The sequence below is a fragment of the Eucyclogobius newberryi genome, unplaced genomic scaffold (assembly GCF_026437365.1).
Source record: "Eucyclogobius newberryi isolate DKJ021-1_F unplaced genomic scaffold, fEucNew1.0.hap1 SCAF_56, whole genome shotgun sequence".
Classification (NCBI taxonomy): domain Eukaryota; kingdom Metazoa; phylum Chordata; class Actinopteri; order Gobiiformes; family Gobiidae; genus Eucyclogobius; species Eucyclogobius newberryi.
In genome coordinates, this window is record NW_027316234.1 from 347,501 (window position 1) to 367,893 (window position 20,393).

The following is a 20,393-nucleotide window of genomic DNA, read 5'->3' on the forward strand; positions in this document are numbered from 1 at the left end:
GTCAAAATTGGGATATCTCAATGAAAAACTTCTTTTTTTTTTTTTTTTTTTTTTTTGACAGGTGAAAAAGTGTGAAAATGCTCACAGCACCTGGTATTCCCAGGCGGTGTTCCATCCAAGTACTAACAAGGCCCAACCCCGCTTGGCTTCCGAGATCAAACGAGATCGGGCTGGTCCAGGGTGGTATGGCCGTGAGCGAAATGTTCCAGGTCAAAACGGCCTTTTTTATATCAAACACTGTCTTTTCGTGAAGAGTACCTTCACGCCACTTGCTCGGTCAAAATTGGGATATCTCAATGAAAAACTTCTTTTTTTTTTTTTTTTTTTTTTTTGACAGGTGAAAAAGTGTGAAAATGCTCACAGCACCTGGTATTCCCAGGCGGTCTCCCATCCAAGTACTAACCAGGCCCAACCCTGCTTGGCTTCCGAGATCAGACGAGATCGGGCTGGTCCAGGGTGGTATGGCCGTGAGCGAAATGTTCCAGGTCAAAACGGCCTTTTTTATATCAAACACTGTCTTTTCGTGAAGAGTACCTTCACGCCACTTGCTCGGTCAAAATTGGGATATCTCAATGAAAAACTTCTTTTTTTTTTTTTGACGGGTGAAAAAGTGTGAAAATGCTCACAGCACCTGGTATTCCCAGGCGGTCTCCCATCCAAGTACTAACAAGGCCCAACCCCGCTTGGCTTCCGAGATCAAACGAGATCGGGCTGGTCCAGGGTGGTATGGCCGTGAGCGAAATGTTCCAGGTCAAAACGGCCTTTTTTATATCAAACACTGTCTTTTCGTGAAGAGTACCTTCACGCCACTTGCTCGGTCAAAATTGGGATATCTCAATGAAAAACTTCTTTTTTTTTTTTTTTTTTTTTTGACAGGTGAAAAAGTGTGAAAATGCTCACAGCACCTGGTATTCCCAGGCGGTCTCCCATCCAAGTACTAACCAGGCCCAACCCTGCTTGGCTTCCGAGATCAGACGAGATCGGGCTGGTCCAGGGTGGTATGGCCGTGAGCGAAATGTTCCAGGTCAAAACGGCCTTTTTTATATCAAACACTGTCTTTTCGTGAAGAGTACCTTCACGCCACTTGCTCGGTCAAAATTGGGATATCTCAATGAAAAACTTCTTTTTTTTTTTTTGACGGGTGAAAAAGTGTGAAAATGCTCACAGCACCTGGTATTCCCAGGCGGTCTCCCATCCAAGTACTAACAAGGCCCAACCCCGCTTGGCTTCCGAGATCAAACGAGATCGGGCTGGTCCAGGGTGGTATGGCCGTGAGCGAAATGTTCCAGGTCAAAACGGCCTTTTTTATATCAAACACTGTCTTTTCGTGAAGAGTACCTTCACGCCACTTGCTCGGTCAAAATTGGGATATCTCAATGAAAAACTTCTTTTTTTTTTTTTTTTTTTTTTGACAGGTGAAAAAGTGTGAAAATGCTCACAGCACCTGGTATTCCCAGGCGGTCTCCCATCCAAGTACTAACCAGGCCCAACCCTGCTTGGCTTCCGAGATCAGACGAGATCGGGCTGGTCCAGGGTGGTATGGCCGTGAGCGAAATGTTCCAGGTCAAAACGGCCTTTTTTATATCAAACACTGTCTTTTCGTGAAGAGTACCTTCACGCCACTTGCTCGGTCAAAATTGGGATATCTCAATGAAAAACTTCTTTTTTTTTTTTTGACGGGTGAAAAAGTGTGAAAATGCTCACAGCACCTGGTATTCCCAGGCGGTCTCCCATCCAAGTACTAACAAGGCCCAACCCCGCTTGGCTTCCGAGATCAAACGAGATCGGGCTGGTCCAGGGTGGTATGGCCGTGAGCGAAATGTTCCAGGTCAAAACGGCCTTTTTTATATCAAACACTGTCTTTTCGTGAAGAGTACCTTCACGCCACTTGCTCGGTCAAAATTGGGATATCTCAATGAAAAACTTCTTTTTTTTTTTTTTTTTTTTTTTTGACAGGTGAAAAAGTGTGAAAATGCTCACAGCACCTGGTATTCCCAGGCGGTCTCCCATCCAAGTACTAACCAGGCCCAACCCTGCTTGGCTTCCGAGATCAGACGAGATCGGGCTGGTCCAGGGTGGTATGGCCGTGAGCGAAATGTTCCAGGTCAAAACGGCCTTTTTTATATCAAACACTGTCTTTTCGTGAAGAGTACCTTCACGCCACTTGCTCGGTCAAAATTGGGATATCTCAATGAAAAACTTCTTTTTTTTTTTTTGACGGGTGAAAAAGTGTGAAAATGCTCACAGCACCTGGTATTCCCAGGCGGTCTCCCATCCAAGTACTAACAAGGCCCAACCCCGCTTGGCTTCCGAGATCAAACGAGATCGGGCTGGTCCAGGGTGGTATGGCCGTGAGCGAAATGTTCCAGGTCAAAACTCGTATAAATGGCTTTTTTTGCATCAAACACTGTCTTTTCGTGAAGAGTACCTTCACGCCACTTGCTCGGTCAAAATTGGGATATCTCAATGAAAAACTTCTTTTTTTTTTTTTTTTTTTTTTTGACAGGTGAAAAAGTGTGAAAATGCTCACAGCACCTGGTATTCCCAGGCGGTGTTCCATCCAAGTACTAACAAGGCCCAACCCCGCTTGGCTTCCGAGATCAAACGAGATCGGGCTGGTCCAGGGTGGTATGGCCGTGAGCGAAATGTTCCAGGTCAAAACGGCCTTTTTTATATCAAACACTGTCTTTTCGTGAAGAGTACCTTCACGCCACTTGCTCGGTCAAAATTGGGATATCTCAATGAAAAACTTCTTTTTTTTTTTTTGACGGGTGAAAAAGTGTGAAAATGCTCACAGCACCTGGTATTCCCAGGCGGTCTCCCATCCAAGTACTAACAAGGCCCAACCCCGCTTGGCTTCCGAGATCAAACGAGATCGGGCTGGTCCAGGGTGGTATGGCCGTGAGCGAAATGTTCCAGGTCAAAACTCGTATAAATGGCTTTTTTTGCATCAAACACTGTCTTTTCGTGAAGAGTACCTTCACGCCACTTGCTCGGTCAAAATTGGGATATCTCAATGAAAAACTTCTTTTTTTTTTTTTTTTTTTTTTTTGACAGGTGAAAAAGTGTGAAAATGCTCACAGCACCTGGTATTCCCAGGCGGTGTTCCATCCAAGTACTAACAAGGCCCAACCCCGCTTGGCTTCCGAGATCAAACGAGATCGGGCTGGTCCAGGGTGGTATGGCCGTGAGCGAAATGTTCCAGGTCAAAACGGCCTTTTTTATATCAAACACTGTCTTTTCGTGAAGAGTACCTTCACGCCACTTGCTCGGTCAAAATTGGGATATCTCAATGAAAAACTTCTTTTTTTTTTTTTGACGGGTGAAAAAGTGTGAAAATGCTCACAGCACCTGGTATTCCCAGGCGGTCTCCCATCCAAGTACTAACAAGGCCCAACCCCGCTTGGCTTCCGAGATCAAACGAGATCGGGCTGGTCCAGGGTGGTATGGCCGTGAGCGAAATGTTCCAGGTCAAAACGGCCTTTTTTATATCAAACACTGTCTTTTCGTGAAGAGTACCTTCACGCCACTTGCTCGGTCAAAATTGGGATATCTCAATGAAAAACTTCTTCTTTTTTTTTTTGACGGGTGAAAAAGTGTGAAAATGCTCACAGCACCTGGTATTCCCAGGCGGTGTTCCATCCAAGTACTAACAAGGCCCAACCCCGCTTGGCTTCCGAGATCAAACGAGATCGGGCTGGTCCAGGGTGGTATGGCCGTGAGCGAAATGTTCCAGGTCAAAACTCGTATAAATGGCTTTTTTTGCATCAAACACTGTCTTTTCGTGAAGAGTACCTTCACGCCACTTGCTCGGTCAAAATTGGGATATCTCAATGAAAAACTTCTTTTTTTTTTTTTGACGGGTGAAAAAGTGTGAAAATGCTCACAGCACCTGGTATTCCCAGGCGGTGTTCCATCCAAGTACTAACAAGGCCCAATCCCGCTTGGCTTCCGAGATCAAACGAGATCGGGCTGGTCCAGGGTGGTATGGCCGTGAGCGAAATGTTCCAGGTCAAAACGGCCTTTTTTATATCAAACACTGTCTTTTCGTGAAGAGTACCTTCACGCCACTTGCTCGGTCAAAATTGGGATATCTCAATGAAAAACTTCTTTTTTTTTTTTTGACGGGTGAAAAAGTGTGAAAATGCTCACAGCACCTGGTATTCCCAGGCGGTCTCCCATCCAAGTACTAACAAGGCCCAACCCCGCTTGGCTTCCGAGATCAAACGAGATCGGGCTGGTCCAGGGTGGTATGGCCGTGAGCGAAATGTTCCAGGTCAAAACTCGTATAAATGGCTTTTTTTGCATCAAACACTGTCTTTTCGTGAAGAGTACCTTCACGCCACTTGCTCGGTCAAAATTGGGATATCTCAATGAAAAACTTCTTTTTTTTTTTTTTTTTTTTTTTTGACAGGTGAAAAAGTGTGAAAATGCTCACAGCACCTGGTATTCCCAGGCGGTGTTCCATCCAAGTACTAACAAGGCCCAACCCCGCTTGGCTTCCGAGATCAAACGAGATCGGGCTGGTCCAGGGTGGTATGGCCGTGAGCGAAATGTTCCAGGTCAAAACGGCCTTTTTTATATCAAACACTGTCTTTTCGTGAAGAGTACCTTCACGCCACTTGCTCGGTCAAAATTGGGATATCTCAATGAAAAACTTCTTTTTTTTTTTTTGACGGGTGAAAAAGTGTGAAAATGCTCACAGCACCTGGTATTCCCAGGCGGTCTCCCATCCAAGTACTAACAAGGCCCAACCCCGCTTGGCTTCCGAGATCAAACGAGATCGGGCTGGTCCAGGGTGGTATGGCCGTGAGCGAAATGTTCCAGGTCAAAACGGCCTTTTTTATATCAAACACTGTCTTTTCGTGAAGAGTACCTTCACGCCACTTGCTCGGTCAAAATTGGGATATCTCAATGAAAAACTTCTTCTTTTTTTTTTTGACGGGTGAAAAAGTGTGAAAATGCTCACAGCACCTGGTATTCCCAGGCGGTCTCCCATCCAAGTACTAACAAGGCCCAACCCCGCTTGGCTTCCGAGATCAAACGAGATCGGGCTGGTCCAGGGTGGTATGGCCGTGAGCGAAATGTTCCAGGTCAAAACGGCCTTTTTTATATCAAACACTGTCTTTTCGTGAAGAGTACCTTCACGCCACTTGCTCGGTCAAAATTGGGATATCTCAATGAAAAACTTCTTCTTTTTTTTTTTGACGGGTGAAAAAGTGTGAAAATGCTCACAGCACCTGGTATTCCCAGGCGGTGTTCCATCCAAGTACTAACAAGGCCCAACCCCGCTTGGCTTCCGAGATCAAACGAGATCGGGCTGGTCCAGGGTGGTATGGCCGTGAGCGAAATGTTCCAGGTCAAAACTCGTATAAATGGCTTTTTTTGCATCAAACACTGTCTTTTCGTGAAGAGTACCTTCACGCCACTTGCTCGGTCAAAATTGGGATATCTCAATGAAAAACTTCTTTTTTTTTTTTTGACGGGTGAAAAGGTGTGAAAATGCTCACAGCACCTGGTATTCCCAGGCGGTCTCCCATCCAAGTACTAACAAGGCCCAACCCCGCTTGGCTTCCGAGATCAAACGAGATCGGGCTGGTCCAGGGTGGTATGGCCGTGAGCGAAATGTTCCAGGTCAAAACGGCCTTTTTTATATCAAACACTGTCTTTTCGTGAAGAGTACATTCACGCCACTTGCTCGGTCAAAATTGGGATATCTCAATGAAAAACTTCTTTTTTTTTTTTTGACGGGTGAAAAAGTGTGAAAATGCTCACAGCACCTGGTATTCCCAGGCGGTCTCCCATCCAAGTACTAACAAGGCCCAACCCCGCTTGGCTTCCGAGATCAAACGAGATCGGGCTGGTCCAGGGTGGTATGGCCGTGAGCGAAATGTTCCAGGTCAAAACGGCCTTTTTTATATCAAACACTGTCTTTTCGTGAAGAGTACCTTCACGCCACTTGCTCGGTCAAAATTGGGATATCTCAATGAAAAACTTCTTTTTTTTTTTTTTTTTTTTTTTTTGACAGGTGAAAAAGTGTGAAAATGCTCACAGCACCTGGTATTCCCAGGCGGTCTCCCATCCAAGTACTAACCAGGCCCAACCCTGCTTGGCTTCCGAGATCAGACGAGATCGGGCTGGTCCAGGGTGGTATGGCCGTGAGCGAAATGTTCCAGGTCAAAACGGCCTTTTTTATATCAAACACTGTCTTTTCGTGAAGAGTACCTTCACGCCACTTGCTCGGTCAAAATTGGGATATCTCAATGAAAAACTTCTTTTTTTTTTTTTGACGGGTGAAAAAGTGTGAAAATGCTCACAGCACCTGGTATTCCCAGGCGGTCTCCCATCCAAGTACTAACAAGGCCCAACCCCGCTTGGCTTCCGAGATCAAACGAGATCGGGCTGGTCCAGGGTGGTATGGCCGTGAGCGAAATGTTCCAGGTCAAAACTCGTATAAATGGCTTTTTTTGCATCAAACACTGTCTTTTCGTGAAGAGTACCTTCACGCCACTTGCTCGGTCAAAATTGGGATATCTCAATGAAAAACTTCTTTTTTTTTTTTTGACGGGTGAAAAAGTGTGAAAATGCTCACAGCACCTGGTATTCCCAGGCGGTCTCCCATCCAAGTACTAACAAGGCCCAACCCCGCTTGGCTTCCGAGATCAAACGAGATCGGGCTGGTCCAGGGTGGTATGGCCGTGAGCGAAATGTTCCAGGTCAAAACGGCCTTTTTTATATCAAACACTGTCTTTTCGTGAAGAGTACCTTCACGCCACTTGCTCGGTCAAAATTGGGATATCTCAATGAAAAACTTCTTTTTTTTTTTTTTTTTTTTTTTTGACAGGTGAAAAAGTGTGAAAATGCTCACAGCACCTGGTATTCCCAGGCGGTCTCCCATCCAAGTACTAACCAGGCCCAACCCTGCTTGGCTTCCGAGATCAGACGAGATCGGGCTGGTCCAGGGTGGTATGGCCGTGAGCGAAATGTTCCAGGTCAAAACGGCCTTTTTTATATCAAACACTGTCTTTTCGTGAAGAGTACCTTCACGCCACTTGCTCGGTCAAAATTGGGATATCTCAATGAAAAACTTCTTTTTTTTTTTTTGACGGGTGAAAAAGTGTGAAAATGCTCACAGCACCTGGTATTCCCAGGCGGTCTCCCATCCAAGTACTAACAAGGCCCAACCCCGCTTGGCTTCCGAGATCAAACGAGATCGGGCTGGTCCAGGGTGGTATGGCCGTGAGCGAAATGTTCCAGGTCAAAACGGCCTTTTTTATATCAAACACTGTCTTTTCGTGAAGAGTACCTTCACGCCACTTGCTCGGTCAAAATTGGGATATCTCAATGAAAAACTTCTTCTTTTTTTTTTTGACGGGTGAAAAAGTGTGAAAATGCTCACAGCACCTGGTATTCCCAGGCGGTGTTCCATCCAAGTACTAACAAGGCCCAACCCCGCTTGGCTTCCGAGATCAAACGAGATCGGGCTGGTCCAGGGTGGTATGGCCGTGAGCGAAATGTTCCAGGTCAAAACTCGTATAAATGGCTTTTTTTGCATCAAACACTGTCTTTTCGTGAAGAGTACCTTCACGCCACTTGCTCGGTCAAAATTGGGATATCTCAATGAAAAACTTCTTTTTTTTTTTTTGACGGGTGAAAAGGTGTGAAAATGCTCACAGCACCTGGTATTCCCAGGCGGTCTCCCATCCAAGTACTAACAAGGCCCAACCCCGCTTGGCTTCCGAGATCAAACGAGATCGGGCTGGTCCAGGGTGGTATGGCCGTGAGCGAAATGTTCCAGGTCAAAACGGCCTTTTTTATATCAAACACTGTCTTTTCGTGAAGAGTACATTCACGCCACTTGCTCGGTCAAAATTGGGATATCTCAATGAAAAACTTCTTTTTTTTTTTTTGACGGGTGAAAAAGTGTGAAAATGCTCACAGCACCTGGTATTCCCAGGCGGTCTCCCATCCAAGTACTAACAAGGCCCAACCCCGCTTGGCTTCCGAGATCAAACGAGATCGGGCTGGTCCAGGGTGGTATGGCCGTGAGCGAAATGTTCCAGGTCAAAACGGCCTTTTTTATATCAAACACTGTCTTTTCGTGAAGAGTACCTTCACGCCACTTGCTCGGTCAAAATTGGGATATCTCAATGAAAAACTTCTTTTTTTTTTTTTGACGGGTGAAAAAGTGTGAAAATGCTCACAGCACCTGGTATTCCCAGGCGGTCTCCCATCCAAGTACTAACAAGGCCCAACCCCGCTTGGCTTCCGAGATCAAACGAGATCGGGCTGGTCCAGGGTGGTATGGCCGTGAGCGAAATGTTCCAGGTCAAAACTCGTATAAATGGCTTTTTTTGCATCAAACACTGTCTTTTCGTGAAGAGTACCTTCACGCCACTTGCTCGGTCAAAATTGGGATATCTCAATGAAAAACTTCTTTTTTTTTTTTTGACGGGTGAAAAAGTGTGAAAATGCTCACAGCACCTGGTATTCCCAGGCGGTCTCCCATCCAAGTACTAACAAGGCCCAACCCCGCTTGGCTTCCGAGATCAAACGAGATCGGGCTGGTCCAGGGTGGTATGGCCGTGAGCGAAATGTTCCAGGTCAAAACGGCCTTTTTTATATCAAACACTGTCTTTTCGTGAAGAGTACCTTCACGCCACTTGCTCGGTCAAAATTGGGATATCTCAATGAAAAACTTCTTTTTTTTTTTTTTTTTTTTTTTTTGACAGGTGAAAAAGTGTGAAAATGCTCACAGCACCTGGTATTCCCAGGCGGTCTCCCATCCAAGTACTAACCAGGCCCAACCCTGCTTGGCTTCCGAGATCAGACGAGATCGGGCTGGTCCAGGGTGGTATGGCCGTGAGCGAAATGTTCCAGGTCAAAACGGCCTTTTTTATATCAAACACTGTCTTTTCGTGAAGAGTACCTTCACGCCACTTGCTCGGTCAAAATTGGGATATCTCAATGAAAAACTTCTTTTTTTTTTTTTTTTTTTTTTTTGACAGGTGAAAAAGTGTGAAAATGCTCACAGCACCTGGTATTCCCAGGCGGTGTTCCATCCAAGTACTAACAAGGCCCAACCCCGCTTGGCTTCCGAGATCAAACGAGATCGGGCTGGTCCAGGGTGGTATGGCCGTGAGCGAAATGTTCCAGGTCAAAACGGCCTTTTTTATATCAAACACTGTCTTTTCGTGAAGAGTACCTTCACGCCACTTGCTCGGTCAAAATTGGGATATCTCAATGAAAAACTTCTTTTTTTTTTTTTGACGGGTGAAAAAGTGTGAAAATGCTCACAGCACCTGGTATTCCCAGGCGGTCTCCCATCCAAGTACTAACAAGGCCCAACCCCGCTTGGCTTCCGAGATCAAACGAGATCGGGCTGGTCCAGGGTGGTATGGCCGTGAGCGAAATGTTCCAGGTCAAAACGGCCTTTTTTATATCAAACACTGTCTTTTCGTGAAGAGTACCTTCACGCCACTTGCTCGGTCAAAATTGGGATATCTCAATGAAAAACTTCTTTTTTTTTTTTTTTTTTTTTTTTGACAGGTGAAAAAGTGTGAAAATGCTCACAGCACCTGGTATTCCCAGGCGGTCTCCCATCCAAGTACTAACCAGGCCCAACCCTGCTTGGCTTCCGAGATCAGACGAGATCGGGCTGGTCCAGGGTGGTATGGCCGTGAGCGAAATGTTCCAGGTCAAAACGGCCTTTTTTATATCAAACACTGTCTTTTCGTGAAGAGTACCTTCACGCCACTTGCTCGGTCAAAATTGGGATATCTCAATGAAAAACTTCTTTTTTTTTTTTTTTTTTTTTTTTGACAGGTGAAAAAGTGTGAAAATGCTCACAGCACCTGGTATTCCCAGGCGGTGTTCCATCCAAGTACTAACAAGGCCCAACCCCGCTTGGCTTCCGAGATCAAACGAGATCGGGCTGGTCCAGGGTGGTATGGCCGTGAGCGAAATGTTCCAGGTCAAAACGGCCTTTTTTATATCAAACACTGTCTTTTCGTGAAGAGTACCTTCACGCCACTTGCTCGGTCAAAATTGGGATATCTCAATGAAAAACTTCTTTTTTTTTTTTTGACGGGTGAAAAAGTGTGAAAATGCTCACAGCACCTGGTATTCCCAGGCGGTCTCCCATCCAAGTACTAACAAGGCCCAACCCCGCTTGGCTTCCGAGATCAAACGAGATCGGGCTGGTCCAGGGTGGTATGGCCGTGAGCGAAATGTTCCAGGTCAAAACGGCCTTTTTTATATCAAACACTGTCTTTTCGTGAAGAGTACCTTCACGCCACTTACTCGGTCAAAATTGGGATATCTCAATGAAAAACTTCTTTTTTTTTTTTTTTTTTTTTTTTGACAGGTGAAAAAGTGTGAAAATGCTCACAGCACCTGGTATTCCCAGGCGGTCTCCCATCCAAGTACTAACCAGGCCCAACCCTGCTTGGCTTCCGAGATCAGACGAGATCGGGCTGGTCCAGGGTGGTATGGCCGTGAGCGAAATGTTCCAGGTCAAAACGGCCTTTTTTATATCAAACACTGTCTTTTCGTGAAGAGTACCTTCACGCCACTTGCTCGGTCAAAATTGGGATATCTCAATGAAAAACTTCTTTTTTTTTTTTTGACGGGTGAAAAAGTGTGAAAATGCTCACAGCACCTGGTATTCCCAGGCGGTCTCCCATCCAAGTACTAACAAGGCCCAACCCCGCTTGGCTTCCGAGATCAAACGAGATCGGGCTGGTCCAGGGTGGTATGGCCGTGAGCGAAATGTTCCAGGTCAAAACGGCCTTTTTTATATCAAACACTGTCTTTTCGTGAAGAGTACCTTCACGCCACTTGCTCGGTCAAAATTGGGATATCTCAATGAAAAACTTCTTTTTTTTTTTTTTTTTTTTTGACAGGTGAAAAAGTGTGAAAATGCTCACAGCACCTGGTATTCCCAGGCGGTCTCCCATCCAAGTACTAACCAGGCCCAACCCTGCTTGGCTTCCGAGATCAGACGAGATCGGGCTGGTCCAGGGTGGTATGGCCGTGAGCGAAATGTTCCAGGTCAAAACGGCCTTTTTTATATCAAACACTGTCTTTTCGTGAAGAGTACCTTCACGCCACTTGCTCGGTCAAAATTGGGATATCTCAATGAAAAACTTCTTTTTTTTTTTTTGACGGGTGAAAAAGTGTGAAAATGCTCACAGCACCTGGTATTCCCAGGCGGTCTCCCATCCAAGTACTAACAAGGCCCAACCCCGCTTGGCTTCCGAGATCAAACGAGATCGGGCTGGTCCAGGGTGGTATGGCCGTGAGCGAAATGTTCCAGGTCAAAACGGCCTTTTTTATATCAAACACTGTCTTTTCGTGAAGAGTACCTTCACGCCACTTGCTCGGTCAAAATTGGGATATCTCAATGAAAAACTTCTTTTTTTTTTTTTTTTTTTTTTGACAGGTGAAAAAGTGTGAAAATGCTCACAGCACCTGGTATTCCCAGGCGGTCTCCCATCCAAGTACTAACCAGGCCCAACCCTGCTTGGCTTCCGAGATCAGACGAGATCGGGCTGGTCCAGGGTGGTATGGCCGTGAGCGAAATGTTCCAGGTCAAAACGGCCTTTTTTATATCAAACACTGTCTTTTCGTGAAGAGTACCTTCACGCCACTTGCTCGGTCAAAATTGGGATATCTCAATGAAAAACTTCTTTTTTTTTTTTTGACGGGTGAAAAAGTGTGAAAATGCTCACAGCACCTGGTATTCCCAGGCGGTCTCCCATCCAAGTACTAACAAGGCCCAACCCCGCTTGGCTTCCGAGATCAAACGAGATCGGGCTGGTCCAGGGTGGTATGGCCGTGAGCGAAATGTTCCAGGTCAAAACGGCCTTTTTTATATCAAACACTGTCTTTTCGTGAAGAGTACCTTCACGCCACTTGCTCGGTCAAAATTGGGATATCTCAATGAAAAACTTCTTTTTTTTTTTTTTTTTTTTTTGACAGGTGAAAAAGTGTGAAAATGCTCACAGCACCTGGTATTCCCAGGCGGTCTCCCATCCAAGTACTAACCAGGCCCAACCCTGCTTGGCTTCCGAGATCAGACGAGATCGGGCTGGTCCAGGGTGGTATGGCCGTGAGCGAAATGTTCCAGGTCAAAACGGCCTTTTTTATATCAAACACTGTCTTTTCGTGAAGAGTACCTTCACGCCACTTGCTCGGTCAAAATTGGGATATCTCAATGAAAAACTTCTTTTTTTTTTTTTTTTTTTTTTGACAGGTGAAAAAGTGTGAAAATGCTCACAGCACCTGGTATTCCCAGGCGGTCTCCCATCCAAGTACTAACCAGGCCCAACCCTGCTTGGCTTCCGAGATCAGACGAGATCGGGCTGGTCCAGGGTGGTATGGCCGTGAGCGAAATGTTCCAGGTCAAAACGGCCTTTTTTATATCAAACACTGTCTTTTCGTGAAGAGTACCTTCACGCCACTTGCTCGGTCAAAATTGGGATATCTCAATGAAAAACTTCTTTTTTTTTTTTTGACGGGTGAAAAAGTGTGAAAATGCTCACAGCACCTGGTATTCCCAGGCGGTCTCCCATCCAAGTACTAACAAGGCCCAACCCCGCTTGGCTTCCGAGATCAAACGAGATCGGGCTGGTCCAGGGTGGTATGGCCGTGAGCGAAATGTTCCAGGTCAAAACGGCCTTTTTTATATCAAACACTGTCTTTTCGTGAAGAGTACCTTCACGCCACTTGCTCGGTCAAAATTGGGATATCTCAATGAAAAACTTCTTTTTTTTTTTTTTTTTTTTTTTTTGACAGGTGAAAAAGTGTGAAAATGCTCACAGCACCTGGTATTCCCAGGCGGTCTCCCATCCAAGTACTAACCAGGCCCAACCCTGCTTGGCTTCCGAGATCAGACGAGATCGGGCTGGTCCAGGGTGGTATGGCCGTGAGCGAAATGTTCCAGGTCAAAACGGCCTTTTTTATATCAAACACTGTCTTTTCGTGAAGAGTACCTTCACGCCACTTGCTCGGTCAAAATTGGGATATCTCAATGAAAAACTTCTTTTTTTTTTTTTGACGGGTGAAAAAGTGTGAAAATGCTCACAGCACCTGGTATTCCCAGGCGGTCTCCCATCCAAGTACTAACAAGGCCCAACCCCGCTTGGCTTCCGAGATCAAACGAGATCGGGCTGGTCCAGGGTGGTATGGCCGTGAGCGAAATGTTCCAGGTCAAAACGGCCTTTTTTATATCAAACACTGTCTTTTCGTGAAGAGTACCTTCACGCCACTTGCTCGGTCAAAATTGGGATATCTCAATGAAAAACTTCTTTTTTTTTTTTTTTTTTTTTTGACAGGTGAAAAAGTGTGAAAATGCTCACAGCACCTGGTATTCCCAGGCGGTCTCCCATCCAAGTACTAACCAGGCCCAACCCTGCTTGGCTTCCGAGATCAGACGAGATCGGGCTGGTCCAGGGTGGTATGGCCGTGAGCGAAATGTTCCAGGTCAAAACGGCCTTTTTTATATCAAACACTGTCTTTTCGTGAAGAGTACCTTCACGCCACTTGCTCGGTCAAAATTGGGATATCTCAATGAAAAACTTCTTTTTTTTTTTTTGACGGGTGAAAAAGTGTGAAAATGCTCACAGCACCTGGTATTCCCAGGCGGTCTCCCATCCAAGTACTAACAAGGCCCAACCCCGCTTGGCTTCCGAGATCAAACGAGATCGGGCTGGTCCAGGGTGGTATGGCCGTGAGCGAAATGTTCCAGGTCAAAACGGCCTTTTTTATATCAAACACTGTCTTTTCGTGAAGAGTACCTTCACGCCACTTGCTCGGTCAAAATTGGGATATCTCAATGAAAAACTTCTTTTTTTTTTTTTTTTTTTTTTTTTGACAGGTGAAAAAGTGTGAAAATGCTCACAGCACCTGGTATTCCCAGGCGGTCTCCCATCCAAGTACTAACCAGGCCCAACCCTGCTTGGCTTCCGAGATCAGACGAGATCGGGCTGGTCCAGGGTGGTATGGCCGTGAGCGAAATGTTCCAGGTCAAAACGGCCTTTTTTATATCAAACACTGTCTTTTCGTGAAGAGTACCTTCACGCCACTTGCTCGGTCAAAATTGGGATATCTCAATGAAAAACTTCTTTTTTTTTTTTTGACGGGTGAAAAAGTGTGAAAATGCTCACAGCACCTGGTATTCCCAGGCGGTCTCCCATCCAAGTACTAACAAGGCCCAACCCCGCTTGGCTTCCGAGATCAAACGAGATCGGGCTGGTCCAGGGTGGTATGGCCGTGAGCGAAATGTTCCAGGTCAAAACTCGTATAAATGGCTTTTTTTGCATCAAACACTGTCTTTTCGTGAAGAGTACCTTCACGCCACTTGCTCGGTCAAAATTGGGATATCTCAATGAAAAACTTCTTTTTTTTTTTTTTTTTTTTTTTTGACAGGTGAAAAAGTGTGAAAATGCTCACAGCACCTGGTATTCCCAGGCGGTGTTCCATCCAAGTACTAACAAGGCCCAACCCCGCTTGGCTTCCGAGATCAAACGAGATCGGGCTGGTCCAGGGTGGTATGGCCGTGAGCGAAATGTTCCAGGTCAAAACGGCCTTTTTTATATCAAACACTGTCTTTTCGTGAAGAGTACCTTCACGCCACTTGCTCGGTCAAAATTGGGATATCTCAATGAAAAACTTCTTTTTTTTTTTTTGACGGGTGAAAAAGTGTGAAAATGCTCACAGCACCTGGTATTCCCAGGCGGTCTCCCATCCAAGTACTAACAAGGCCCAACCCCGCTTGGCTTCCGAGATCAAACGAGATCGGGCTGGTCCAGGGTGGTATGGCCGTGAGCGAAATGTTCCAGGTCAAAACGGCCTTTTTTATATCAAACACTGTCTTTTCGTGAAGAGTACCTTCACGCCACTTGCTCGGTCAAAATTGGGATATCTCAATGAAAAACTTCTTTTTTTTTTTTTTTTTTTTTTTTTGACAGGTGAAAAAGTGTGAAAATGCTCACAGCACCTGGTATTCCCAGGCGGTCTCCCATCCAAGTACTAACCAGGCCCAACCCTGCTTGGCTTCCGAGATCAGACGAGATCGGGCTGGTCCAGGGTGGTATGGCCGTGAGCGAAATGTTCCAGGTCAAAACGGCCTTTTTTATATCAAACACTGTCTTTTCGTGAAGAGTACCTTCACGCCACTTGCTCGGTCAAAATTGGGATATCTCAATGAAAAACTTCTTTTTTTTTTTTTGACGGGTGAAAAAGTGTGAAAATGCTCACAGCACCTGGTATTCCCAGGCGGTGTTCCATCCAAGTACTAACAAGGCCCAACCCCGCTTGGCTTCCGAGATCAAACGAGATCGGGCTGGTCCAGGGTGGTATGGCCGTGAGCGAAATGTTCCAGGTCAAAACTCGTATAAATGGCTTTTTTTGCATCAAACACTGTCTTTTCGTGAAGAGTACCTTCACGCCACTTGCTCGGTCAAAATTGGGATATCTCAATGAAAAACTTCTTTTTTTTTTTTTGACGGGTGAAAAAGTGTGAAAATGCTCACAGCACCTGGTATTCCCAGGCGGTCTCCCATCCAAGTACTAACAAGGCCCAACCCCGCTTGGCTTCCGAGATCAAACGAGATCGGGCTGGTCCAGGGTGGTATGGCCGTGAGCGAAATGTTCCAGGTCAAAACGGCCTTTTTTATATCAAACACTGTCTTTTCGTGAAGAGTACCTTCACGCCACTTGCTCGGTCAAAATTGGGATATCTCAATGAAAAACTTCTTTTTTTTTTTTTGACGGGTGAAAAAGTGTGAAAATGCTCACAGCACCTGGTATTCCCAGGCGGTCTCCCATCCAAGTACTAACAAGGCCCAACCCCGCTTGGCTTCCGAGATCAAACGAGATCGGGCTGGTCCAGGGTGGTATGGCCGTGAGCGAAATGTTCCAGGTCAAAACGGCCTTTTTTATATCAAACACTGTCTTTTCGTGAAGAGTACCTTCACGCCACTTGCTCGGTCAAAATTGGGATATCTCAATGAAAAACTTCTTTTTTTTTTTTTTTTTTTTTTTTGACAGGTGAAAAAGTGTTAAAATGCTCACAGCACCTGGTATTCCCAGGCGGTCTCCCATCCAAGTACTAACCAGGCCCAACCCTGCTTGGCTTCCGAGATCAGACGAGATCGGGCTGGTCCAGGGTGGTATGGCCGTGAGCGAAATGTTCCAGGTCAAAACGGCCTTTTTTATATCAAACACTGTCTTTTCGTGAAGAGTACCTTCACGCCACTTGCTCGGTCAAAATTGGGATATCTCAATGAAAAACTTCTTTTTTTTTTTTTGACGGGTGAAAAAGTGTGAAAATGCTCACAGCACCTGGTATTCCCAGGCGGTGTTCCATCCAAGTACTAACAAGGCCCAACCCCGCTTGGCTTCCGAGATCAAACGAGATCGGGCTGGTCCAGGGTGGTATGGCCGTGAGCGAAATGTTCCAGGTCAAAACTCGTATAAATGGCTTTTTTTGCATCAAACACTGTCTTTTCGTGAAGAGTACCTTCACGCCACTTGCTCGGTCAAAATTGGGATATCTCAATGAAAAACTTCTTTTTTTTTTTTTTTTTTTTTTTTGACAGGTGAAAAAGTGTGAAAATGCTCACAGCACCTGGTATTCCCAGGCGGTCTCCCATCCAAGTACTAACCAGGCCCAACCCTGCTTGGCTTCCGAGATCAGACGAGATCGGGCTGGTCCAGGGTGGTATGGCCGTGAGCGAAATGTTCCAGGTCAAAACGGCCTTTTTTATATCAAACACTGTCTTTTCGTGAAGAGTACCTTCACGCCACTTGCTCGGTCAAAATTGGGATATCTCAATGAAAAACTTCTTCTTTTTTTTTTGACGGGTGAAAAAGTGTGAAAATGCTCACAGCACCTGGTATTCCCAGGCGGTCTCCCATCCAAGTACTAACAAGGCCCAACCCCGCTTGGCTTCCGAGATCAAACGAGATCGGGCTGGTCCAGGGTGGTATGGCCGTGAGCGAAATGTTCCAGGTCAAAACGGCCTTTTTTATATCAAACACTGTCTTTTCGTGAAGAGTACCTTCACGCCACTTGCTCGGTCAAAATTGGGATATCTCAATGAAAAACTTCTTTTTTTTTTTTTGACGGGTGAAAAAGTGTGAAAATGCTCACAGCACCTGGTATTCCCAGGCGGTCTCCCATCCAAGTACTAACAAGGCCCAACCCCGCTTGGCTTCCGAGATCAAACGAGATCGGGCTGGTCCAGGGTGGTATGGCCGTGAGCGAAATGTTCCAGGTCAAAACGGCCTTTTTTATATCAAACACTGTCTTTTCGTGAAGAGTACCTTCACGCCACTTGCTCGGTCAAAATTGGGATATCTCAATGAAAAACTTCTTTTTTTTTTTTTTTTTTTTTTTTTGACAGGTGAAAAAGTGTGAAAATGCTCACAGCACCTGGTATTCCCAGGCGGTCTCCCATCCAAGTACTAACCAGGCCCAACCCTGCTTGGCTTCCGAGATCAGACGAGATCGGGCTGGTCCAGGGTGGTATGGCCGTGAGCGAAATGTTCCAGGTCAAAACGGCCTTTTTTATATCAAACACTGTCTTTTCGTGAAGAGTACCTTCACGCCACTTGCTCGGTCAAAATTGGGATATCTCAATGAAAAACTTCTTTTTTTTTTTTTGACGGGTGAAAAAGTGTGAAAATGCTCACAGCACCTGGTATTCCCAGGCGGTGTTCCATCCAAGTACTAACAAGGCCCAACCCCGCTTGGCTTCCGAGATCAAACGAGATCGGGCTGGTCCAGGGTGGTATGGCCGTGAGCGAAATGTTCCAGGTCAAAACGGCCTTTTTTATATCAAACACTGTCTTTTCGTGAAGAGTACCTTCACGCCACTTGCTCGGTCAAAATTGGGATATCTCAATGAAAAACTTCTTTTTTTTTTTTTTTTTTTTTTTGACAGGTGAAAAAGTGTGAAAATGCTCACAGCACCTGGTATTCCCAGGCGGTCTCCCATCCAAGTACTAACCAGGCCCAACCCTGCTTGGCTTCCGAGATCAGACGAGATCGGGCTGGTCCAGGGTGGTATGGCCGTGAGCGAAATGTTCCAGGACAAAACGGCCTTTTTTATATCAAACACTGTCTTTTCGTGAAGAGTACCTTCACGCCACTTGCTCGGTCAAAATTGGGATATCTCAATGAAAAACTTCTTTTTTTTTTTTTGACGGGTGAAAAAGTGTGAAAATGCTAACAGCACCTGGTATTCCCAGGCGGTCTCCCATCCAAGTACTAACAAGGCCCAACCCCGCTTGGCTTCCGAGATCAAACGAGATCGGGCTGGTCCAGGGTGGTATGGCCGTGAGCGAAATGTTCCAGGTCAAAACGGCCTTTTTTATATCAAACACTGTCTTTTCGTGAAGAGTACCTTCACGCCACTTGCTCGGTCAAAATTGGGATATCTCAATGAAAAACTTCTTTTTTTTTTTTTTTTTTTTTTTTTGACAGGTGAAAAAGTGTTAAAATGCTCACAGCACCTGGTATTCCCAGGCGGTCTCCCATCCAAGTACTAACCAGGCCCAACCCTGCTTGGCTTCCGAGATCAGACGAGATCGGGCTGGTCCAGGGTGGTATGGCCGTGAGCGAAATGTTCCAGGTCAAAACGGCCTTTTTTATATCAAACACTGTCTTTTCGTGAAGAGTACCTTCACGCCACTTGCTCGGTCAAAATTGGGATATCTCAATGAAAAACTTCTTTTTTTTTTTTTGACGGGTGAAAAAGTGTGAAAATGCTCACAGCACCTGGTATTCCCAGGCGGTGTTCCATCCAAGTACTAACAAGGCCCAACCCCGCTTGGCTTCCGAGATCAAACGAGATCGGGCTGGTCCAGGGTGGTATGGCCGTGAGCGAAATGTTCCAGGTCAAAACTCGTATAAATGGCTTTTTTTGCATCAAACACTGTCTTTTCGTGAAGAGTACCTTCACGCCACTTGCTCGGTCAAAATTGGGATATCTCAATGAAAAACTTCTTTTTTTTTTTTTTTTTTTTTTTTGACAGGTGAAAAAGTGTGAAAATGCTCACAGCACCTGGTATTCCCAGGCGGTCTCCCATCCAAGTACTAACCAGGCCCAACCCTGCTTGGCTTCCGAGATCAGACGAGATCGGGCTGGTCCAGGGTGGTATGGCCGTGAGCGAAATGTTCCAGGTCAAAACGGCCTTTTTTATATCAAACACTGTCTTTTCGTGAAGAGTACCTTCACGCCACTTGCTCGGTCAAAATTGGGATATCTCAATGAAAAACTTCTTTTTTTTTTTTTGACGGGTGAAAAAGTGTGAAAATGCTCACAGCACCTGGTATTCCCAGGCGGTGTTCCATCCAAGTACTAACAAGGCCCAACCCCGCTTGGCTTCCGAGATCAAACGAGATCGGGCTGGTCCAGGGTGGTATGGCCGTGAGCGAAATGTTCCAGGTCAAAACTCGTATAAATGGCTTTTTTTGCATCAAACACTGTCTTTTCGTGAAGAGTACCTTCACGCCACTTGCTCGGTCAAAATTGGGATATCTCAATGAAAAACTTCTTTTTTTTTTTTTTTTTTTTTTTTGACAGGTGAAAAAGTGTGAAAATGCTCACAGCACCTGGTATTCCCAGGCGGTCTCCCATCCAAGTACTAACCAGGCCCAACCCTGCTTGGCTTCCGAGATCAGACGAGATCGGGCTGGTCCAGGGTGGTATGGCCGTGAGCGAAATGTTCCAGGTCAAAACGGCCTTTTTTATATCAAACACTGTCTTTTCGTGAAGAGTACCTTCACGCCACTTGCTCGGTCAAAATTGGGATATCTCAATGAAAAACTTCTTCTTTTTTTTTTGACGGGTGAAAAAGTGTGAAAATGCTCACAGCACCTGGTATTCCCAGGCGGTCTCCCATCCAAGTACTAACAAGGCCCAACCCCGCTTGGCTTCCGAGATCAAACGAGATCGGGCTGGTCCAGGGTGGTATGGCCGTGAGCGAAATGTTCCAGGTCAAAACGGCCTTTTTTATATCAAACACTGTCTTTTCGTGAAGAGTACCTTCACGCCACTTGCTCGGTCAAAATTGGGATATCTCAATGAAAAACTTCTTTTTTTTTTTTTGACGGGTGAAAAAGTGTGAAAATGCTCACAGCACCTGGTATTCCCAGGCGGTCTCCCATCCAAGTACTAACAAGGCCCAACCCCGCTTGGCTTCCGAGATCAAACGAGATCGGGCTGGTCCAGGGTGGTATGGCCGTGAGCGAAATGTTCCAGGTCAAAACGGCCTTTTTTATATCAAACACTGTCTTTTCGTGAAGAGTACCTTCACGCCACTTGCTCGGTCAAAATTGGGATATCTCAATGAAAAACTTCTTTTTTTTTTTTTGACGGGTG

At 45.8% G+C, this 20,393-nt stretch overlaps 58 non-coding genes and 17 pseudogenes across 58 annotated transcripts; all 75 read right to left on the minus strand.

The window, feature by feature from the left end:
- Positions 1–78: 78 nt before the first annotated feature.
- On the minus strand, positions 79–197 carry LOC140345474 (5S ribosomal RNA; annotated as a pseudogene).
- Positions 198–354: 157 nt separating this feature from the next.
- LOC140345962 (5S ribosomal RNA) lies at positions 355–473 on the minus strand. Its single transcript, XR_011924224.1, has one exon. It is a non-coding gene; the product is annotated as a 5S ribosomal RNA (ribosomal RNA).
- Positions 474–619: 146 nt separating this feature from the next.
- LOC140384342 (5S ribosomal RNA) lies at positions 620–738 on the minus strand. The gene has a single exon (XR_011933015.1). It is a non-coding gene; the product is annotated as a 5S ribosomal RNA (ribosomal RNA).
- Positions 739–893: 155 nt separating this feature from the next.
- On the minus strand, positions 894–1,012 carry LOC140345964 (5S ribosomal RNA). Its single transcript, XR_011924226.1, has one exon. It is a non-coding gene; the product is annotated as a 5S ribosomal RNA (ribosomal RNA).
- Positions 1,013–1,158: 146 nt separating this feature from the next.
- Positions 1,159–1,277, minus strand: LOC140384343 (5S ribosomal RNA). The gene has a single exon (XR_011933016.1). It is a non-coding gene; the product is annotated as a 5S ribosomal RNA (ribosomal RNA).
- Positions 1,278–1,432: 155 nt separating this feature from the next.
- LOC140345965 (5S ribosomal RNA) lies at positions 1,433–1,551 on the minus strand. Its single transcript, XR_011924227.1, has one exon. It is a non-coding gene; the product is annotated as a 5S ribosomal RNA (ribosomal RNA).
- A 146-nt stretch (positions 1,552–1,697) lies between these two features.
- On the minus strand, positions 1,698–1,816 carry LOC140384344 (5S ribosomal RNA). The gene has a single exon (XR_011933017.1). It is a non-coding gene; the product is annotated as a 5S ribosomal RNA (ribosomal RNA).
- A 157-nt stretch (positions 1,817–1,973) lies between these two features.
- LOC140345966 (5S ribosomal RNA) lies at positions 1,974–2,092 on the minus strand. Its single transcript, XR_011924228.1, has one exon. It is a non-coding gene; the product is annotated as a 5S ribosomal RNA (ribosomal RNA).
- A 146-nt stretch (positions 2,093–2,238) lies between these two features.
- On the minus strand, positions 2,239–2,357 carry LOC140384345 (5S ribosomal RNA). The gene has a single exon (XR_011933018.1). It is a non-coding gene; the product is annotated as a 5S ribosomal RNA (ribosomal RNA).
- A 166-nt stretch (positions 2,358–2,523) lies between these two features.
- Positions 2,524–2,642, minus strand: LOC140345475 (5S ribosomal RNA; annotated as a pseudogene).
- Positions 2,643–2,788: 146 nt separating this feature from the next.
- LOC140384346 (5S ribosomal RNA) lies at positions 2,789–2,907 on the minus strand. The gene has a single exon (XR_011933019.1). It is a non-coding gene; the product is annotated as a 5S ribosomal RNA (ribosomal RNA).
- A 167-nt stretch (positions 2,908–3,074) lies between these two features.
- On the minus strand, positions 3,075–3,193 carry LOC140345476 (5S ribosomal RNA; annotated as a pseudogene).
- Positions 3,194–3,339: 146 nt separating this feature from the next.
- Positions 3,340–3,458, minus strand: LOC140384349 (5S ribosomal RNA). The gene has a single exon (XR_011933021.1). It is a non-coding gene; the product is annotated as a 5S ribosomal RNA (ribosomal RNA).
- A 147-nt stretch (positions 3,459–3,605) lies between these two features.
- On the minus strand, positions 3,606–3,724 carry LOC140345477 (5S ribosomal RNA; annotated as a pseudogene).
- A 156-nt stretch (positions 3,725–3,880) lies between these two features.
- LOC140345591 (5S ribosomal RNA) lies at positions 3,881–3,999 on the minus strand (annotated as a pseudogene).
- Positions 4,000–4,145: 146 nt separating this feature from the next.
- On the minus strand, positions 4,146–4,264 carry LOC140384350 (5S ribosomal RNA). The gene has a single exon (XR_011933022.1). It is a non-coding gene; the product is annotated as a 5S ribosomal RNA (ribosomal RNA).
- A 167-nt stretch (positions 4,265–4,431) lies between these two features.
- LOC140345479 (5S ribosomal RNA) lies at positions 4,432–4,550 on the minus strand (annotated as a pseudogene).
- A 146-nt stretch (positions 4,551–4,696) lies between these two features.
- Positions 4,697–4,815, minus strand: LOC140384351 (5S ribosomal RNA). The gene has a single exon (XR_011933023.1). It is a non-coding gene; the product is annotated as a 5S ribosomal RNA (ribosomal RNA).
- A 147-nt stretch (positions 4,816–4,962) lies between these two features.
- LOC140384352 (5S ribosomal RNA) lies at positions 4,963–5,081 on the minus strand. Its single transcript, XR_011933024.1, has one exon. It is a non-coding gene; the product is annotated as a 5S ribosomal RNA (ribosomal RNA).
- A 147-nt stretch (positions 5,082–5,228) lies between these two features.
- On the minus strand, positions 5,229–5,347 carry LOC140345480 (5S ribosomal RNA; annotated as a pseudogene).
- Positions 5,348–5,503: 156 nt separating this feature from the next.
- LOC140384353 (5S ribosomal RNA) lies at positions 5,504–5,622 on the minus strand. Its single transcript, XR_011933025.1, has one exon. It is a non-coding gene; the product is annotated as a 5S ribosomal RNA (ribosomal RNA).
- A 146-nt stretch (positions 5,623–5,768) lies between these two features.
- On the minus strand, positions 5,769–5,887 carry LOC140384354 (5S ribosomal RNA). Its single transcript, XR_011933026.1, has one exon. It is a non-coding gene; the product is annotated as a 5S ribosomal RNA (ribosomal RNA).
- A 158-nt stretch (positions 5,888–6,045) lies between these two features.
- Positions 6,046–6,164, minus strand: LOC140345967 (5S ribosomal RNA). Its single transcript, XR_011924229.1, has one exon. It is a non-coding gene; the product is annotated as a 5S ribosomal RNA (ribosomal RNA).
- Positions 6,165–6,310: 146 nt separating this feature from the next.
- LOC140384355 (5S ribosomal RNA) lies at positions 6,311–6,429 on the minus strand. The gene has a single exon (XR_011933027.1). It is a non-coding gene; the product is annotated as a 5S ribosomal RNA (ribosomal RNA).
- Positions 6,430–6,585: 156 nt separating this feature from the next.
- LOC140384356 (5S ribosomal RNA) lies at positions 6,586–6,704 on the minus strand. Its single transcript, XR_011933028.1, has one exon. It is a non-coding gene; the product is annotated as a 5S ribosomal RNA (ribosomal RNA).
- Positions 6,705–6,861: 157 nt separating this feature from the next.
- LOC140345968 (5S ribosomal RNA) lies at positions 6,862–6,980 on the minus strand. Its single transcript, XR_011924230.1, has one exon. It is a non-coding gene; the product is annotated as a 5S ribosomal RNA (ribosomal RNA).
- A 146-nt stretch (positions 6,981–7,126) lies between these two features.
- On the minus strand, positions 7,127–7,245 carry LOC140384357 (5S ribosomal RNA). Its single transcript, XR_011933029.1, has one exon. It is a non-coding gene; the product is annotated as a 5S ribosomal RNA (ribosomal RNA).
- Positions 7,246–7,392: 147 nt separating this feature from the next.
- On the minus strand, positions 7,393–7,511 carry LOC140345481 (5S ribosomal RNA; annotated as a pseudogene).
- Positions 7,512–7,667: 156 nt separating this feature from the next.
- Positions 7,668–7,786, minus strand: LOC140384358 (5S ribosomal RNA). The gene has a single exon (XR_011933030.1). It is a non-coding gene; the product is annotated as a 5S ribosomal RNA (ribosomal RNA).
- A 146-nt stretch (positions 7,787–7,932) lies between these two features.
- LOC140384360 (5S ribosomal RNA) lies at positions 7,933–8,051 on the minus strand. The gene has a single exon (XR_011933032.1). It is a non-coding gene; the product is annotated as a 5S ribosomal RNA (ribosomal RNA).
- A 146-nt stretch (positions 8,052–8,197) lies between these two features.
- Positions 8,198–8,316, minus strand: LOC140384361 (5S ribosomal RNA). Its single transcript, XR_011933033.1, has one exon. It is a non-coding gene; the product is annotated as a 5S ribosomal RNA (ribosomal RNA).
- Positions 8,317–8,472: 156 nt separating this feature from the next.
- LOC140384362 (5S ribosomal RNA) lies at positions 8,473–8,591 on the minus strand. Its single transcript, XR_011933034.1, has one exon. It is a non-coding gene; the product is annotated as a 5S ribosomal RNA (ribosomal RNA).
- A 158-nt stretch (positions 8,592–8,749) lies between these two features.
- LOC140345969 (5S ribosomal RNA) lies at positions 8,750–8,868 on the minus strand. The gene has a single exon (XR_011924231.1). It is a non-coding gene; the product is annotated as a 5S ribosomal RNA (ribosomal RNA).
- Positions 8,869–9,025: 157 nt separating this feature from the next.
- On the minus strand, positions 9,026–9,144 carry LOC140345482 (5S ribosomal RNA; annotated as a pseudogene).
- A 146-nt stretch (positions 9,145–9,290) lies between these two features.
- Positions 9,291–9,409, minus strand: LOC140384364 (5S ribosomal RNA). Its single transcript, XR_011933035.1, has one exon. It is a non-coding gene; the product is annotated as a 5S ribosomal RNA (ribosomal RNA).
- A 157-nt stretch (positions 9,410–9,566) lies between these two features.
- On the minus strand, positions 9,567–9,685 carry LOC140345970 (5S ribosomal RNA). Its single transcript, XR_011924232.1, has one exon. It is a non-coding gene; the product is annotated as a 5S ribosomal RNA (ribosomal RNA).
- Positions 9,686–9,842: 157 nt separating this feature from the next.
- On the minus strand, positions 9,843–9,961 carry LOC140345483 (5S ribosomal RNA; annotated as a pseudogene).
- Positions 9,962–10,107: 146 nt separating this feature from the next.
- Positions 10,108–10,226, minus strand: LOC140384365 (5S ribosomal RNA). The gene has a single exon (XR_011933036.1). It is a non-coding gene; the product is annotated as a 5S ribosomal RNA (ribosomal RNA).
- A 157-nt stretch (positions 10,227–10,383) lies between these two features.
- On the minus strand, positions 10,384–10,502 carry LOC140345971 (5S ribosomal RNA). Its single transcript, XR_011924233.1, has one exon. It is a non-coding gene; the product is annotated as a 5S ribosomal RNA (ribosomal RNA).
- Positions 10,503–10,648: 146 nt separating this feature from the next.
- LOC140384367 (5S ribosomal RNA) lies at positions 10,649–10,767 on the minus strand. The gene has a single exon (XR_011933038.1). It is a non-coding gene; the product is annotated as a 5S ribosomal RNA (ribosomal RNA).
- A 154-nt stretch (positions 10,768–10,921) lies between these two features.
- LOC140345972 (5S ribosomal RNA) lies at positions 10,922–11,040 on the minus strand. Its single transcript, XR_011924234.1, has one exon. It is a non-coding gene; the product is annotated as a 5S ribosomal RNA (ribosomal RNA).
- Positions 11,041–11,186: 146 nt separating this feature from the next.
- On the minus strand, positions 11,187–11,305 carry LOC140384368 (5S ribosomal RNA). Its single transcript, XR_011933039.1, has one exon. It is a non-coding gene; the product is annotated as a 5S ribosomal RNA (ribosomal RNA).
- A 155-nt stretch (positions 11,306–11,460) lies between these two features.
- LOC140345973 (5S ribosomal RNA) lies at positions 11,461–11,579 on the minus strand. The gene has a single exon (XR_011924235.1). It is a non-coding gene; the product is annotated as a 5S ribosomal RNA (ribosomal RNA).
- A 146-nt stretch (positions 11,580–11,725) lies between these two features.
- On the minus strand, positions 11,726–11,844 carry LOC140384369 (5S ribosomal RNA). Its single transcript, XR_011933040.1, has one exon. It is a non-coding gene; the product is annotated as a 5S ribosomal RNA (ribosomal RNA).
- A 155-nt stretch (positions 11,845–11,999) lies between these two features.
- Positions 12,000–12,118, minus strand: LOC140345976 (5S ribosomal RNA). Its single transcript, XR_011924237.1, has one exon. It is a non-coding gene; the product is annotated as a 5S ribosomal RNA (ribosomal RNA).
- A 155-nt stretch (positions 12,119–12,273) lies between these two features.
- On the minus strand, positions 12,274–12,392 carry LOC140345977 (5S ribosomal RNA). The gene has a single exon (XR_011924238.1). It is a non-coding gene; the product is annotated as a 5S ribosomal RNA (ribosomal RNA).
- Positions 12,393–12,538: 146 nt separating this feature from the next.
- LOC140384370 (5S ribosomal RNA) lies at positions 12,539–12,657 on the minus strand. Its single transcript, XR_011933041.1, has one exon. It is a non-coding gene; the product is annotated as a 5S ribosomal RNA (ribosomal RNA).
- Positions 12,658–12,815: 158 nt separating this feature from the next.
- Positions 12,816–12,934, minus strand: LOC140345978 (5S ribosomal RNA). Its single transcript, XR_011924239.1, has one exon. It is a non-coding gene; the product is annotated as a 5S ribosomal RNA (ribosomal RNA).
- A 146-nt stretch (positions 12,935–13,080) lies between these two features.
- LOC140384371 (5S ribosomal RNA) lies at positions 13,081–13,199 on the minus strand. Its single transcript, XR_011933042.1, has one exon. It is a non-coding gene; the product is annotated as a 5S ribosomal RNA (ribosomal RNA).
- Positions 13,200–13,354: 155 nt separating this feature from the next.
- LOC140345979 (5S ribosomal RNA) lies at positions 13,355–13,473 on the minus strand. Its single transcript, XR_011924240.1, has one exon. It is a non-coding gene; the product is annotated as a 5S ribosomal RNA (ribosomal RNA).
- Positions 13,474–13,619: 146 nt separating this feature from the next.
- On the minus strand, positions 13,620–13,738 carry LOC140384373 (5S ribosomal RNA). Its single transcript, XR_011933044.1, has one exon. It is a non-coding gene; the product is annotated as a 5S ribosomal RNA (ribosomal RNA).
- Positions 13,739–13,896: 158 nt separating this feature from the next.
- Positions 13,897–14,015, minus strand: LOC140345980 (5S ribosomal RNA). The gene has a single exon (XR_011924241.1). It is a non-coding gene; the product is annotated as a 5S ribosomal RNA (ribosomal RNA).
- Positions 14,016–14,161: 146 nt separating this feature from the next.
- Positions 14,162–14,280, minus strand: LOC140384374 (5S ribosomal RNA). The gene has a single exon (XR_011933045.1). It is a non-coding gene; the product is annotated as a 5S ribosomal RNA (ribosomal RNA).
- A 167-nt stretch (positions 14,281–14,447) lies between these two features.
- Positions 14,448–14,566, minus strand: LOC140345485 (5S ribosomal RNA; annotated as a pseudogene).
- Positions 14,567–14,712: 146 nt separating this feature from the next.
- Positions 14,713–14,831, minus strand: LOC140384375 (5S ribosomal RNA). The gene has a single exon (XR_011933046.1). It is a non-coding gene; the product is annotated as a 5S ribosomal RNA (ribosomal RNA).
- Positions 14,832–14,989: 158 nt separating this feature from the next.
- On the minus strand, positions 14,990–15,108 carry LOC140345982 (5S ribosomal RNA). The gene has a single exon (XR_011924243.1). It is a non-coding gene; the product is annotated as a 5S ribosomal RNA (ribosomal RNA).
- Positions 15,109–15,254: 146 nt separating this feature from the next.
- LOC140345486 (5S ribosomal RNA) lies at positions 15,255–15,373 on the minus strand (annotated as a pseudogene).
- Positions 15,374–15,529: 156 nt separating this feature from the next.
- LOC140384376 (5S ribosomal RNA) lies at positions 15,530–15,648 on the minus strand. Its single transcript, XR_011933047.1, has one exon. It is a non-coding gene; the product is annotated as a 5S ribosomal RNA (ribosomal RNA).
- A 146-nt stretch (positions 15,649–15,794) lies between these two features.
- On the minus strand, positions 15,795–15,913 carry LOC140384377 (5S ribosomal RNA). Its single transcript, XR_011933048.1, has one exon. It is a non-coding gene; the product is annotated as a 5S ribosomal RNA (ribosomal RNA).
- A 157-nt stretch (positions 15,914–16,070) lies between these two features.
- Positions 16,071–16,189, minus strand: LOC140345983 (5S ribosomal RNA). Its single transcript, XR_011924244.1, has one exon. It is a non-coding gene; the product is annotated as a 5S ribosomal RNA (ribosomal RNA).
- A 146-nt stretch (positions 16,190–16,335) lies between these two features.
- LOC140345487 (5S ribosomal RNA) lies at positions 16,336–16,454 on the minus strand (annotated as a pseudogene).
- Positions 16,455–16,621: 167 nt separating this feature from the next.
- Positions 16,622–16,740, minus strand: LOC140345984 (5S ribosomal RNA). The gene has a single exon (XR_011924245.1). It is a non-coding gene; the product is annotated as a 5S ribosomal RNA (ribosomal RNA).
- A 146-nt stretch (positions 16,741–16,886) lies between these two features.
- Positions 16,887–17,005, minus strand: LOC140384378 (5S ribosomal RNA). Its single transcript, XR_011933049.1, has one exon. It is a non-coding gene; the product is annotated as a 5S ribosomal RNA (ribosomal RNA).
- Positions 17,006–17,151: 146 nt separating this feature from the next.
- Positions 17,152–17,270, minus strand: LOC140345087 (5S ribosomal RNA). The gene has a single exon (XR_011923749.1). It is a non-coding gene; the product is annotated as a 5S ribosomal RNA (ribosomal RNA).
- A 158-nt stretch (positions 17,271–17,428) lies between these two features.
- Positions 17,429–17,547, minus strand: LOC140345985 (5S ribosomal RNA). Its single transcript, XR_011924246.1, has one exon. It is a non-coding gene; the product is annotated as a 5S ribosomal RNA (ribosomal RNA).
- A 146-nt stretch (positions 17,548–17,693) lies between these two features.
- On the minus strand, positions 17,694–17,812 carry LOC140345488 (5S ribosomal RNA; annotated as a pseudogene).
- Positions 17,813–17,968: 156 nt separating this feature from the next.
- On the minus strand, positions 17,969–18,087 carry LOC140345986 (5S ribosomal RNA). Its single transcript, XR_011924247.1, has one exon. It is a non-coding gene; the product is annotated as a 5S ribosomal RNA (ribosomal RNA).
- A 146-nt stretch (positions 18,088–18,233) lies between these two features.
- Positions 18,234–18,352, minus strand: LOC140345201 (5S ribosomal RNA; annotated as a pseudogene).
- A 158-nt stretch (positions 18,353–18,510) lies between these two features.
- LOC140345988 (5S ribosomal RNA) lies at positions 18,511–18,629 on the minus strand. Its single transcript, XR_011924249.1, has one exon. It is a non-coding gene; the product is annotated as a 5S ribosomal RNA (ribosomal RNA).
- Positions 18,630–18,775: 146 nt separating this feature from the next.
- LOC140345489 (5S ribosomal RNA) lies at positions 18,776–18,894 on the minus strand (annotated as a pseudogene).
- A 167-nt stretch (positions 18,895–19,061) lies between these two features.
- On the minus strand, positions 19,062–19,180 carry LOC140345989 (5S ribosomal RNA). The gene has a single exon (XR_011924250.1). It is a non-coding gene; the product is annotated as a 5S ribosomal RNA (ribosomal RNA).
- A 146-nt stretch (positions 19,181–19,326) lies between these two features.
- On the minus strand, positions 19,327–19,445 carry LOC140345490 (5S ribosomal RNA; annotated as a pseudogene).
- A 167-nt stretch (positions 19,446–19,612) lies between these two features.
- On the minus strand, positions 19,613–19,731 carry LOC140345990 (5S ribosomal RNA). Its single transcript, XR_011924251.1, has one exon. It is a non-coding gene; the product is annotated as a 5S ribosomal RNA (ribosomal RNA).
- Positions 19,732–19,877: 146 nt separating this feature from the next.
- LOC140345088 (5S ribosomal RNA) lies at positions 19,878–19,996 on the minus strand. Its single transcript, XR_011923750.1, has one exon. It is a non-coding gene; the product is annotated as a 5S ribosomal RNA (ribosomal RNA).
- A 146-nt stretch (positions 19,997–20,142) lies between these two features.
- Positions 20,143–20,261, minus strand: LOC140345089 (5S ribosomal RNA). Its single transcript, XR_011923751.1, has one exon. It is a non-coding gene; the product is annotated as a 5S ribosomal RNA (ribosomal RNA).
- Between the last annotated feature and the right edge of the window lie 132 nt (positions 20,262–20,393).